Here is a 12702-nt window from a genome sequence, read left to right on the forward strand (position 1 = left end):
CCATGTAGACAATATATGCATAAAAAAGACAAGAGACACTGTGATCTACTAAAGTGGCTGTGCTGGCAAGGTATGAACACGGGGGACAGGAATCTAGGCTAATGTCCTTCCTACTCCCATGCTTACTTTAAACTTTTCTATAGGTACAGACTTTGTACAAGAACATCTCCATGTTATTAACTCCTCTTTTGGTGGAATTAATATTCCAGGATTTGGATGTTCCCTAATTAACTTGACAATCTCCCTATTATATAAAGAAATCTGGAGTCCTGATATAGTCCAATATCCAGTCTAGACCATGGGGGAGTTAATTGAGAAGACTCTTAGAAGCATGTTTAACCCAACATTAGGCACAGGTTTGGGGCTTAAGCCTTCCCTACCTGGCATCCATGTCACACGACCATGTGTGAGGTTTGGTAAAAATCAGATAAATGAGAACACTAAAATATCCAGATAAATATATCCAGAGTTATTCTCTATGGCACCCTGTGATCACGCAGCCAAGCTTTCCCCACAAACTGACCCCTATTTGATAGGATTTGATAGGATTAGACACAGCAGAAATCTCAGAAATAACACTCCAGTTCAGTAACAGTTGGAAAAGTGTTAATATAAAGACAGGCCATTCTTAGTTTTCATGCAGTGAAGAAGGATCTTTGCCTAAATAATGGAAAATCAATGTAGTATATTAAAAAGCAGAGATATCACTTTGCCAACAAAGGTCCGTATAGTCAAAGCTATCATTTTGCTAGTAGTCGTGTATGGATGTGAGAGTTGGACCATAAAGAAGGTTGATTGCCAAAGAAGTGATGCTTTTGAACTGTGGTGTTGGAGAAGACTCTTGAGAGTCCCTTGGACTACAAGGAAATCAAACCAGTCCATCCTAAAGGAAATCAGTCCTGAATATTCATTGGAAGGACTGATGTTGAAGCTGAAGCTCCAATTCTTTGGCCACCTGATGTGAAGAGCTGACTCTTTGAAAAAGCCCATGATGCTGGGAAAGATTGAGGGCAGGAGGAGATGGGGATGACAGAGGATGAGATGGTTAGATAGCATCACCGACTCAATGGACATGAATCTGAGCAAATTCCGGGAGATAGTGGAGGACAGAGGAGCCAGGAATGCCACGGTTCCTGGGGCTAGAAAGAGTCAGACACAACTTAGTGACTGACCAGCAACAAAACGTATAGGATGAGTCATGTATTCACTCAGCAAACAATTGTTAAGCACTTCCTATCGCAGTTCCTACGTCATACCATGAAATGCAGAGAGAGAAATGCATTGCGTTACCCTGGAGCTCAGACTAGGGACTAGAAGCAGATCCAAAAAACAGGTGATCCAGGACCCTTACACAACTGCAGGGGGACAAGATCACGTTGGACTTTACCTACTGGCCCTAAGTGTTCCCTTTACAGAGGGATGTGGATGCCTTCTCCCAGAGCTGTGGGGCTGGGGTATGTCATAGTGAAGGTACCCTTGATGGAGGCCTTGATGGGATAAATGCAGATACGTGGGATCAGCAGAGAGAAGACCCCGCTGTGCCTCACTAGGAGGGGCTGGGATGCCAAGAAAACTCCCCAACGAAGTAACACTGATGTTTCAAAAATAGTAGACAAGCAGATTTAAAAATAAGTATGCAGAGCAGAATAGGATTGAATGCTAATTTTTGCTTTCATTAAATATTTTAAGAAACTGCTCACAGAGATCTGCCCAGCCTCCAAAGACCTTGACAGGGGAAGCAACCTTCTTATTTTCAAGGCACCACTTGGTCTTTTCACACCATCCTGGGCTGAAGAGGCATCTCCCTTCACACTTGCGTGCCACACGCAGGGTCTGTTTCGGGGGCAGCCAGTGGTGACACTTTGTTTGTAAGCCAGCAAACACTGGTAGTTCTGCACAGACCACACAATTAATTTTATTTTCGCCCTCAGCCAGATTTCCAACAAAGACCCCAGAGATGTCTGGAAAATTAATTTATTAAAAAGCAATAGCTTGATAATACACACGATGGCAGAAGAAATGAATATGTTCAGTATCTTATAAAACAGTTGGCAATCACATAATAGAACATTCATTGTCAATTTAGTAGCTTGTCTCATTATGCTCAGCAAATAGTTGTAAAATAGTGTATTATTCATGAACCAACATGCGTTAATTACTTTTAGTGCACATTTATTTTTCAAATGCAGGAAGAGTTGGATTCATCTAGAAAAGCAACTTATTTTGCAAAAGTCTGCTCCAGGCCCCTTTCAAATAAAGAGCCGTAGGGTGTGTTTCTTAGGCCTGAAGATGCACACCGGTGATGCTCAGTCCCAGCCTTGAGCAGGGAGGGACAGCCCCTGCCTTGGCTGGTGCGGCAGAGGGCTAGCTGATAGGAACCCCCCAGATGTAGAACCCACCCAGTGCCTCGGTCAGTCCTGACCTAGGTGGGTAAGAAGCAGTTCAGCTACATGAGCCTCACCACTGACTTGGCCACGGACCCTGTTTTGCAGTGTGATATGAGCAGACAGACAAGCAGGGGACTAAAGTGTCCTTGCATTGCTAGTGCTGCCTTTTCACACTCCTGCCTCCTACCACGAGGGGAGTACTCCCAGGGGACCACTAGCCCCCCCCCCAAAAAAAAAGGAGAGAGTCACATCAAGTAGATATGAACCCAGTCCATAGCCTAGAGCCACACTCAGCCTGCATCAGCCGACCCGCAGCCTACAGATAGATATGATTGCTGCTTTAGTTGGAGGGGAGGGGGTGCTTTGTTATGCAGCAAAAGCTGACTGATACATCAAGCATATGCAGAATTTACTTTGGGATGCCCTGGAGGAATCTTCAAATCAACTGGCAGTCAATTTACCTCTCTTAACACCTGCTTTGGAAGATGTCTGGTCCACGAGAATATAAACCCAAGACAGAACCCACCCATGGTGTAGAGAAAGAAGATTTTTCCCCCACGTGGTCCTCACAGTGGCAGCCACCGAAGCAACCAGTCTAACTGTGAGCCTTGATTTGCATCAAGCTGCTTCTCATGTGGGCGGCTCCATGCATGGGCTCCAGGGTAGGTAGGGAGAGGAATTGATTTAGTTAACACCGGCTAACGGTTCTTCCCTGTGGAGCAGCAAGGAAGGTGAATCTCTAAAAATCCCAGACCATGCAGGGTTGTTATACATAGTCAACATAATAGAGGAAACGCCCAGCACCCTAGGCACACAATAGCCGCTGGTAGTAGGTGGCTCAGGCAGTAAAGAATCCGTCTGCAATGCCAGACACCCGGGTTCAATCCCTGGGTTGGAAAGATCCCCTGGAGAAGGGAAAGGCTACCCACTCCAGTATTCTTGCCTGGAGAATTCCATGGACAGGGGAGCCTGGTGGGCTATAGTCCATGGGGTCGCAGAGAGTCAGACATGACCGAATGACTAACACACACAACAGCAATCAGAGTCACAGTCACTGACGCTGTTTGGTCTACTCCTTGACAGTGGAATCGGCAGCAGAAGGAAGCGCAGGAAACACCCTTCCCAGCCCCGACTGCCAGCCAAGCCTCCCAGAGCCCCGGCATCCCTCCCATCCCCCTCTCGAGAGCCTCCCGGAGCCCAAGCATTCTTCCCGTCCCCCTCTCGAGACCCCCTCCTTAGTGGTACCAGCACCATCATCCTGGAACTCCACTGAGCCCAGCCAGGGGCTGAAACCCTGAGGCTTCCATAATCTGTGTTGGAGGGGGGAGGCAGGCATAGCCTGAGCTTCAAAGGGTAAGAGGAGAGCTCCCAGCTCAAGCACCTGGTTTCCAAACTGAATGGCTTTCTGGCCTCTCCTCTGCCGTAGCACACTTAATTGCTGTAGCTCCCAATTGGCCCTCTAGGTCCCAGAGAATGTTTGCCCACCACTCAGCTCTGCTGAGCCATCCTCACCCATGTCTGTGTCAGGGCACAGGCTGTGTCCTCTCCCTGGGGTCTCCTTTCCCTGCATCTCCCTCCTGTAGGTCCACTGAGAACCCCTACACATCCTTCAAGGCCCAGATCCCAGGCCACGCCTTCCAGTGAGCTCTCCAGGGAAAGGCCAGCACTCCTGCCTTCGGGTTCCCAAGATGTTTAAGCAACGGTGCTGTTTTCTTGTGTTTGTTTAGTCGCCTCTGTTTGTTGCATTCAGCCAGGAGATCTTTGAGAGTACAGACAGCATCTCGCTCCCATCAGGGTTCCCAGCCCCTTGCACCGCGTTGAGACAGACAAAGTGCTCAGGAAATGTTCTGGATAAATGAATGTTTTTGTGGAGGCCAGCTGAAAGGCCCTCGTCCCTTTCCTTGCCCTGCTGCTGTTCCCTTTTCGGCCTCTGCTGTCTAGATCCCCAGCATTTCCCACTGAAGACACGGCAGGGGATTGGACCTCCTTCTTATTAGGAATTAAAAAAAGAAAAAAAGAAAAAGTACACGCCATCTCAAATGACTTCAAGCTCTCCAGAGACAACCTATGCAGGGTTTACAGAGAGGAGGGGGGCATGCGAAGACATTTCTAATTAAATTCTTTAGTGCTTCTACTTGACCTCATTTCAACTGTGCCATAAATCTTAAAAAAAAAAAAAAAAACACTTAAATCCAAAATTTTAAATAACACTTATGCTCTGGTTTAGAACAGGGACTCTCCTTCTTAATCCATTAGTTGGACACACTTAGGTTGCCAGGGTCTATTGTGGGACTGGATCAGTGAAAGGCTGCTGACCATTTCAATTAAAATGTTTTCAAGGATTTCTCAATAATAAACTGGTCTTGCCTATAATTACAGATGAAATAATAATTAAAAAAAAAAAACCCTCACAATCCTCTGTGTAATGTTATGGCACACTGTTGGTGTCCATGTACCAAGACAAATACCTCCGTGAGACAGGGAGCCGTGGAAACAATTAAAGTATAAATCCCAGGCCCCCGTGAACACCCGGCTCTATTAGCTGACTTTGTCCCTGGTCACAGAGCTCACTGGTGGCTTGGGAGGGAAGGGTATTGGCCTTACTTCAGTGAAAGCATAATTCTACTCTGTAAATCTCTGCTGTAATTGGTCAATAAACATACACTTTGGCAAAATGACCACGGGGGTGACTGGTTAGAGAATCTCTGCCCTCGTATTTCTCACTCTCTGTGGTCCTTCTAGCTTTGAGAGTGGCCTGTTCACACAGCAGCTGGGTGTACAGAGCATGGAGACCGGCAGCTCCAGGGAGGTTAGTTCCTCCTCAGAAGTCGCTCAGGAGGAAGCGTGTTGTTACACCATTGACCCAGTCTGTCCTGGGGCTTCTCAAGCTCAGTTTGGAGTTGGATAATTCTTGGCTGCGTGGAGCTGTCCCATGCAAAGCAGGGTGTCGCACGGTGATGCTGAAGGAGGCAGCGTGGTGACGGGCAGCCTGGCCTCGGCTCACTTGATGCCACGCGACTCACACCACACCTGTGTGACACCCCCAAATGTTCCCAGACGTTGCCAACCGTCCTGCAGGGGGCAAACGTACCCCCGGTTAGCAACCCACAGGATGGGTGGCAGGGGGTGGGGATGGGGCGCGTAATATTTGCAAATGAAGTGACCAACAAGGGATTAGTCTTCAAAATATACAAACAGCTCACACAGCTCTACAGCAAAAGAAGCAAACAGCCCAATGAAAGAACGGGCTGAAAATCTACATAGACACTTCTGCAAAGAAGACATACAGATGACCAAAAACTACATGAGAAGATGGTGAACATCATTAATCATCAAAGAAATATAAATCAAAACTACAATGAGGTATCACCTCACACCTGTCAGAAGCCAGCATCAAAAACTCTACAAACAGTACGTTCTGGAGAGGATGTGGAGAAAAGGGAACGCTCCTCCTGGAGATACATCCGAACTGTAATTCAGAAAGATACACAAGCAAGACATGGCGACAGAAATGTCCATCAGCAGACGAATGGATAAAAGAAGAGGCCGTACATACATACGACAGAGTATTACTCAGCCAGTCAAACAGAACAAATGATGCTGTTTGCAGCAACATGGATGGACCCAGAGATTATCATACTAAGTGAAAAAAGTCAGACAGAAAGACAAATATCATACGTACAATCTATCATATGTAGAATCACTTATGCATAGAGTCTGATTTTGTAAATGATACAAATGAACTTATTTACAAAATAGAAACAGATTTACAGATATCAAAAACAAACTTAACAAAGGGGAAACATGGTCGGGGGAGGGGGAGCAGGGAGGGATAAATTAGGAGCTTGAGAGTCAGATACACACACCGCTATGTATCAGGCAGATTTTCAGCAAGGACCCACGGTGCAGCACCAGGAGCTCTCCTCAAATGAAAAGGATGAATCGAGGTGTAACTGAGTCACTTCACTGCTCACCTGAGACTAATGCAGCAGTGAAAAGCAACTATACTCTAAGAATTTTTATTTTTATTTTTAATTAAAAAAAAAGAACCACTGGTCTAGTCAGATTTCCCAAGTGTCGTGGTCTTAGCAGTCCATATGGACCAGTGAAGTTGCTCAGTCGTGTCTGATTCGTGTCTGGGACTGGAGCCCACCAGGCTCCTCCATCCATGGAATTTTCCAGGCAAGAGTACGGGAGTGGGTTGCCATTTCCTTCTCCAGAGGATCTTCCCAACTCAGGGATCGAACCCGGGTCTCCTCCATTGCAAGCAGATGCTTTACCGTCTGAGCCACCAGGAAAGCCCACCCCACAGGGACAAGTCACCATACTCCGGGACCTGTTTTTCACCTGATCAGTTTCCCTCCCGACCTTGTTCTCAGCTGACCTGGCATGGATCCCTCGCTGGCCCTTCACGTCTCCCTGCTGTTCATTTCTGCTCCTGCCTGTGCGCGTGGTTCTTGGCTTCTGGAGTCTGACCTGCAGTCACCCCCTGAGGGATCCTGACCCTCTCTGAGGCTGTTCCTTCTCGGACTCAACTGTGACAGGTTACCCACAGACTTGGTCACGCCTTGCGTCTGGTCCCCTCGGACAGAGTCCAGCCTCCACCGCCAGCAAAGACGGGTCTGCAGCGGCCCACCAGGTTCTCCCGGGGTCTGAGTTATCCCTGGTTGCGAGAGAGATCACAGTAGAATCTCATGCTTCTTTCCGAGTTCGTAGAAAGAGGTACCCTCTCTCTTTAGGTTTTAGATTTCCACTGGATCCAACAGAGCCGGGGACTCCAGAGTTCACTCTGACGTCTTGGTTTATTTTGAATGCTTAGTCTACTTCATATAAGAGTCTGTGGCCTCCCAAGGCAATAGAAATAAAAACAAAAATAAAACAAATGGGGCCTCATCAAACATACAAAAGCTTTTGCACGGCGAAGGAAACCATAAACAAAATGAAAGGACATCCCACAGAATGGGAGAAAATATTTGCAAAAGAAAATATTTGCGACTGACAAGGGCTAAGTATCCAAAATATACAAACGGCTCATGTAATTCAACAAAACAAACAACCCAATCCAAAAACGGGTGGAAGACCTAAAGAGATACTTCTCCAAAGAAGAAATACAGATGACCAATAGGTACATGTAAAGATGATCAACACTGCTGATTATTAGAGAAACACAAATCAAAACTACAATGAGGTACCACCGCACACTGGTCAGAATGTGTGTGGGCTAAGTCGCTTTAGTCGTGTCCTACTCTTTTCGATCCCATGGACTGTAGCCCACCAGGCTGCCCTGTCCATGGGATTCTCCAGGCAAGAATACTGGAGTAGGTTGCCATGCCCTCCTCCAGGGGATCTTCCTGACCCAGGGATCGAACCTGTGTCTCCTGCAGCTCCTGCATTGCAGGCAGATTCTTTACTGCTGAGCCACTAGGGAAGCCCTCATACGGACCTCACACTGGTCAGAATGGCCATCACTAAAAATGCTGGAGAGGCTGTGGAGAAAAGAGAACCCTCCTACACTGCTGGAGGGAACGTAAATTGGTTCAATCATTATGGAAAACTGTATGGACATAAAACTAGAAACAGAGTTACCACATGATCCAGACAAAACTATAAATCAAAAAGACACAGGCACCCCTATGTTCAGAGCAGCACTGTTTACAGTAGCCAAGACATGGCAACAACCTGACTGTTCATTGACAGAAAAATGGATAGAGAGTCTGTGGCCGTGTATTAGGAAAAGTAGGATTTGGACCATTCTGTGAATTTCAGCTAAAATATAACACTTGGCATTTTAGGTGCTGAACTGTTACCCTTATTGTATCTGGGGCCTGATGCCTTTGGGGGTACCAGGTGCCAGGCACAATGCTTCTCCAGAAATGGGAAACGGGGTTGAGATTAGATGTGGGAGATTCAGTTTAATTTGAATGTCAGCTAAGCAACAAATCATTTTTTTTAAAAAGCAATCCCACACAATAATAGGATATACTTGCACTAAAAAAAGTCAGTCATCATTTATTTGAAATTCAGATTTAACTGGGTGTCTTTTTGTTTGCTTAATCTAGCCACTCAAGGCAGGAGGGATCTTTTCTCTCTCAAGGGTTACAGGATCGGAACTTGACCCCACACCCCACCCCCTGGTTCCTCTCTGTGGCCCTAGCCTTGTTTTCTCTGAGCACGTGGCAAGTGGTCACCAGGGGAAGTGAGGGCTCGAAGGGGACCCAGTGGAGATGAAATCTCTTCCTGTCTCTTCCGGTCGCCCTGACCGTGCTGGCCACAGGTTCCTGCAGGTCTGGCTTCTCGCTCACGCCCCTGCTCACAGCCCTTGTTGCGGTCTATCACTCTGCCCAAGGCTGGGTCCGTAGCACTGACCCGCTGAAACGAGGAAGGCTGAGTCTGGTGTTTTGGTTTGCAGCTCCTGACTTTGTCACTCCGTGTCCTACCAGATTCTCCCCGCACGGCCTCTGGAGTTCTGCTGAGCTGAAGTCTCTGCACAGGAGCCCCGTGCTCCTAGGTCAGATGCACAAATGAAAGCTGTCTGGTCGCGCTTAAGGAGTCGTGTCACCAACCTTCCTGCTGTGCTCGGGACTGTGGGGTTTCCGGGGACATGAGACTAGGCATGCTAAAAGTGGTGAGGTCCAGGACAAACGAGGATGAGCTGGTCACCCCACTGCTGAAGCTGTTGGTGGCGTTCTCAGGGCTGTTGTTTGCAGGGAACAAACCTCCAATATTCAGATTCTAGGCCACTGAATGATGGGGTTGGGTGGATGAAAGTAAATTCCAGATTCTCAACGAACAGCCTGTTTGTTATTCCATGAATGAACCATCACCTCCACCAAGAAGCCCTCCTGGATCACTCAGTCCAGGATCATGTCTGGACTCTGATCATGTCTTTCATAGTACGGCTCACCATCGGTCATCACATATTTGTGTTTGGGCTACTGGAGTGCTGTCTGTCCTCCCCAGTAAACTCGTGAGGGCCACCCCCAAGTTTACTGCTGGAATCCCCAGAACCTGGAACAGCCCCAGCACACTGTGGCTGCTCCAAACACATCTACTGTCTGAACTAATGGATAAGCAGGGGCCTTGCCATGCCAGGGGCGAGGGCGGTAAGGAAATGCCAGTGAGGATGCTCAGCCCCTGTGCTAAAGCACTGGAAGGCAAGACTGGTGATTAAACAATGATGCCAGCACTTGGAAGGCTGGCGGAGGTGTGAGGTCTGGGAGAGGGCTGGGGCTGAAGCAATACCAGGAAGGCTCAGCAAGGGATTTACTTGAATTCTTCTCTTCGACTGATCGTCAGGGATGGCCCTGGACTCCCTCCTCTCTTTTTGGCAGAGGACATTGAAGGAGACAACAGCCCAAGGGCAGTGGGGCAATGGGATGGTCGGGCCCACGTGGTGGGTATGAGTCGAGGAAGGCCATATAAAGACTGACAGGGCTGGGCTGCCTTTCAAAGCCAAAGCTGCCTAGATCCAGGAGTATTTAACAACGACAGTCTTCCTGGTTCCGCATGGTTTTCCCCTTCCTCACAGCTCCCATCTCTCCTCCCTGTTGTCTGCCTGCTGCCTTTGTCCCCACTTCGGCTGCCCTGGTGGCATTCAGGATCTTAGCTCCCCAAGCAGGGCTTGAACCCGTGCTCCCTGCAGTGGCAGTACAGAGCCCTAACCACTGGACCACCAGGGAATTCCCTGCCCGGTGCCATTCTGGCTGAGTTCTGCACCCACTCTGACCCCCACCACGACCCCGCCTGCCTTCTGCAGCCCACTCATCGTCCCTCTCTTCCACCTGAACAAGAAATCCCTGTCCTCCTGTGTCCTGGGACGCAGCGGGCACACCTACCTAAACATTTTATACTAATGTGAGCGACTACTTTTGGTTACCTCAATTTTACAAAGGGGCTGTCTGCTTTTTAAGAAGAGATCACTTACCCGTCTGAGTCTCCCTCTGCCTTACAGTGTCTTACCCTACAAATCTCACCAGACTCACCATCCAGCCCTCTCTCTTATCTCATGGCCCTGGATTCCAAAAACACACTGACCCCTCACACAGATACCCATAAAAAATGGACATGAAGAACAAAGTCTGAGTCCTCTTTGCTTGTTTGGTTTGGTTAGCCAAAGAGTTTTGTTTTGGGCGTATATTTAACTATTTCCATATACTCTTCACTTTGCTGTTAAGGAGGGGAAAGAGGGGGAAAAAGGAGTAGAAACATGAAAATTGGATAGGAATCTAATTTCCAACAAGAAATGGTTAATTTTTAAGTGGGTTTCAGTGGGTTTCCTAGGACATCAGTTGATGTTGACATGCAGAAAATAGTCAGTGGGGGATGAAACTGCATCCAGGGATTTAACATCTGAACTTGAGCCAAGAAAATGCCAAAGAGTAAAGGTTACCCAATGGACACGGGTTTGAGCAAACTCTGGAGATAGTGGAGGACAGGGAAGCCTGGCGTGCTGCAGTCCACAAGGTCACAGCGTTGGACATGACTTAACTGACAACAGGAAAAGGCTACCCAAATTGGCAATTCTTTATATTCATCCACCTAGCTATCCATCTACATATCTCTCTATACGTGCATCCACCCACCCGTTCATCCACCTACACATCCATCCATCCATCCATCGAGCCATCCATCCACCTCTCAATAATTCTTCCTCCTGACTCTGTACTGGGTACTGTTTTAACCTCCCAGATGTCTCTTGTTCCCATGGAACTCACAGTCTGTAGACAGGAGCCAGAGTAAACAAACACTCAAAATCAATCAATAAAGAAGAAAACATCAGCGTCAGCTACTGATAAGTGTTACCAAGAAAATACACCACGATGATGGGATAGAGAATGGAGAAGTGGGAGAGAGGACCGCGTGAGAACAGGTGATCGGGGAGGGCCTCCTTGAGGTGGTGACATTTCGACTGGACCAGGAATAATATTCAGAAAGTGTGTCCCAAGAATAGTTTAAGAAGAAAAAGTCATCTGGAAATAAATGGCATATTGGTGGGGAAAAGAAAAATGAATAGGGAAGAGAAGATGAACCTATGATCTTTTCATTCTAGAAGTGAACCCCATATGCACAGAGAAGACACCGCCACTTCCTCTCTGCCAATCCCACTGCGTGTCCTAGGAATCTTGCTTTTCCTCCGGGCTCACCAGTGGAACCCAGTGTGATTTGGTAAGTGACACAGTAACTGCCTCTTCTTTGCTGAGCTTTGTGAAATTAGGCACTTGGTGAACCAGCATCGGGGAGCAGGCAAGAGGGTTTTTGCCAGAACAGCCCAAAACAGTCTGTGCAAACAGCTCCCGAGGGACCACTTGTCCATGCCACGGAAGTAACGGTGGCCATCTGCAGACTGCTGGGCATCATTGCTGCCGCCAGCCGACCCTCACTAGCAGCAGCGGGAACAAACCCACCTCCCCAGAGTGCTGTGCCTTAAAGATAATAGTTTTATCCAGACACGCCTTAACTAACTCCCATTTGTGTTTTACACCAAAAATATTTAATTTGGGGAAATGGAAGGTGGGGGGTGGTGTTTTAGTACACCCAGATCCAACATGTATTCTCTAAAATGATTTTAACTTAGACAACAGCCACCGCCTGTAAAATTCAAGAATGAGCTAACGCCCCTTTCATCCTGTTTCTTGCCAAGTTATGCTTATAACATTGGTTATTTAAAGGACACGGTTTCCCAATGGCTCTTGCTTTACTCACCCAATTTGGGGACAGAGTTTTGCTAATCTCAGTGTCTCCTAATATGCAATGATTGCTTTTTATTTGTTTAGTCTGTCCCTTGGTAAACCTCAAAGGAGGTTCAGCCCTGTGCCTGGATTAATTATTGTTTTATTTGGATCATAAAAAAAATTAGACTTTGTGTTAAATGCATTGGGATAACTTTTTTTTTTAAAAAGTTAATTATGGTTAAGACAAGCAGAGTTACATATAAAGGGTTAAGAGAGAGACAAAATGATAAGACGTTACCTGGTCATAAATTTTGCTTTTTATAATAAAGCAATTTTCTCTTCCTTGCAGTCTAATATGATACAGGATCTGAAATAATAACTTTATTTCAGACAGCCTGAATTCTCCCACTTGTTTTAGCTCTCTAATTTCTGACATGATTCCCCTGGTTTTACAAGTATTTTTAATAGGGTAGATGTTCCAGATTCTTCTACACAGTCAAATCCTTTCATAATCAGAGACTTGTTTTTCCATAGGAATTTAATTCCCTCTGCAGAATTGTAAGACGGGTCGGGCTGATCTGGTTTACATTTTCTGACATGTTTTCCCTCCCCTGAAGATTAACTTAACTATCACTTGGCTCTTT

General features: G+C 46.9%; 1 protein-coding gene, 1 long non-coding RNA gene and 1 other non-coding gene across 3 annotated transcripts in view; 1 reads left to right on the forward strand and 2 right to left on the reverse strand.

The window, feature by feature from the left end:
* Positions 1 to 12702, reverse strand: part of MAF (MAF bZIP transcription factor) — a 353412-nt gene that overhangs the window by 11023 nt on the left and 329687 nt on the right. The window lies entirely within an intron of this gene.
* Positions 9994 to 10066, reverse strand: TRNAG-GCC (transfer RNA glycine (anticodon GCC)). Its single transcript has one exon. It is a non-coding gene; the product is annotated as a tRNA-Gly (tRNA).
* Positions 11188 to 12702, forward strand: part of LOC132342777 (uncharacterized) — a 44225-nt gene continuing 42710 nt past the window's right edge. The window contains exons 1-2 of the long non-coding RNA XR_009491263.1: positions 11188 to 11256; positions 11437 to 11552. This is a non-coding gene — a long non-coding RNA (uncharacterized lncRNA). The remainder of the gene's footprint in view (positions 11257 to 11436; positions 11553 to 12702) is intronic.

This window comes from Bos taurus, chromosome 18 (assembly GCF_002263795.3).
Source record: "Bos taurus isolate L1 Dominette 01449 registration number 42190680 breed Hereford chromosome 18, ARS-UCD2.0, whole genome shotgun sequence".
NCBI classification, from domain to species: domain Eukaryota; kingdom Metazoa; phylum Chordata; class Mammalia; order Artiodactyla; family Bovidae; genus Bos; species Bos taurus.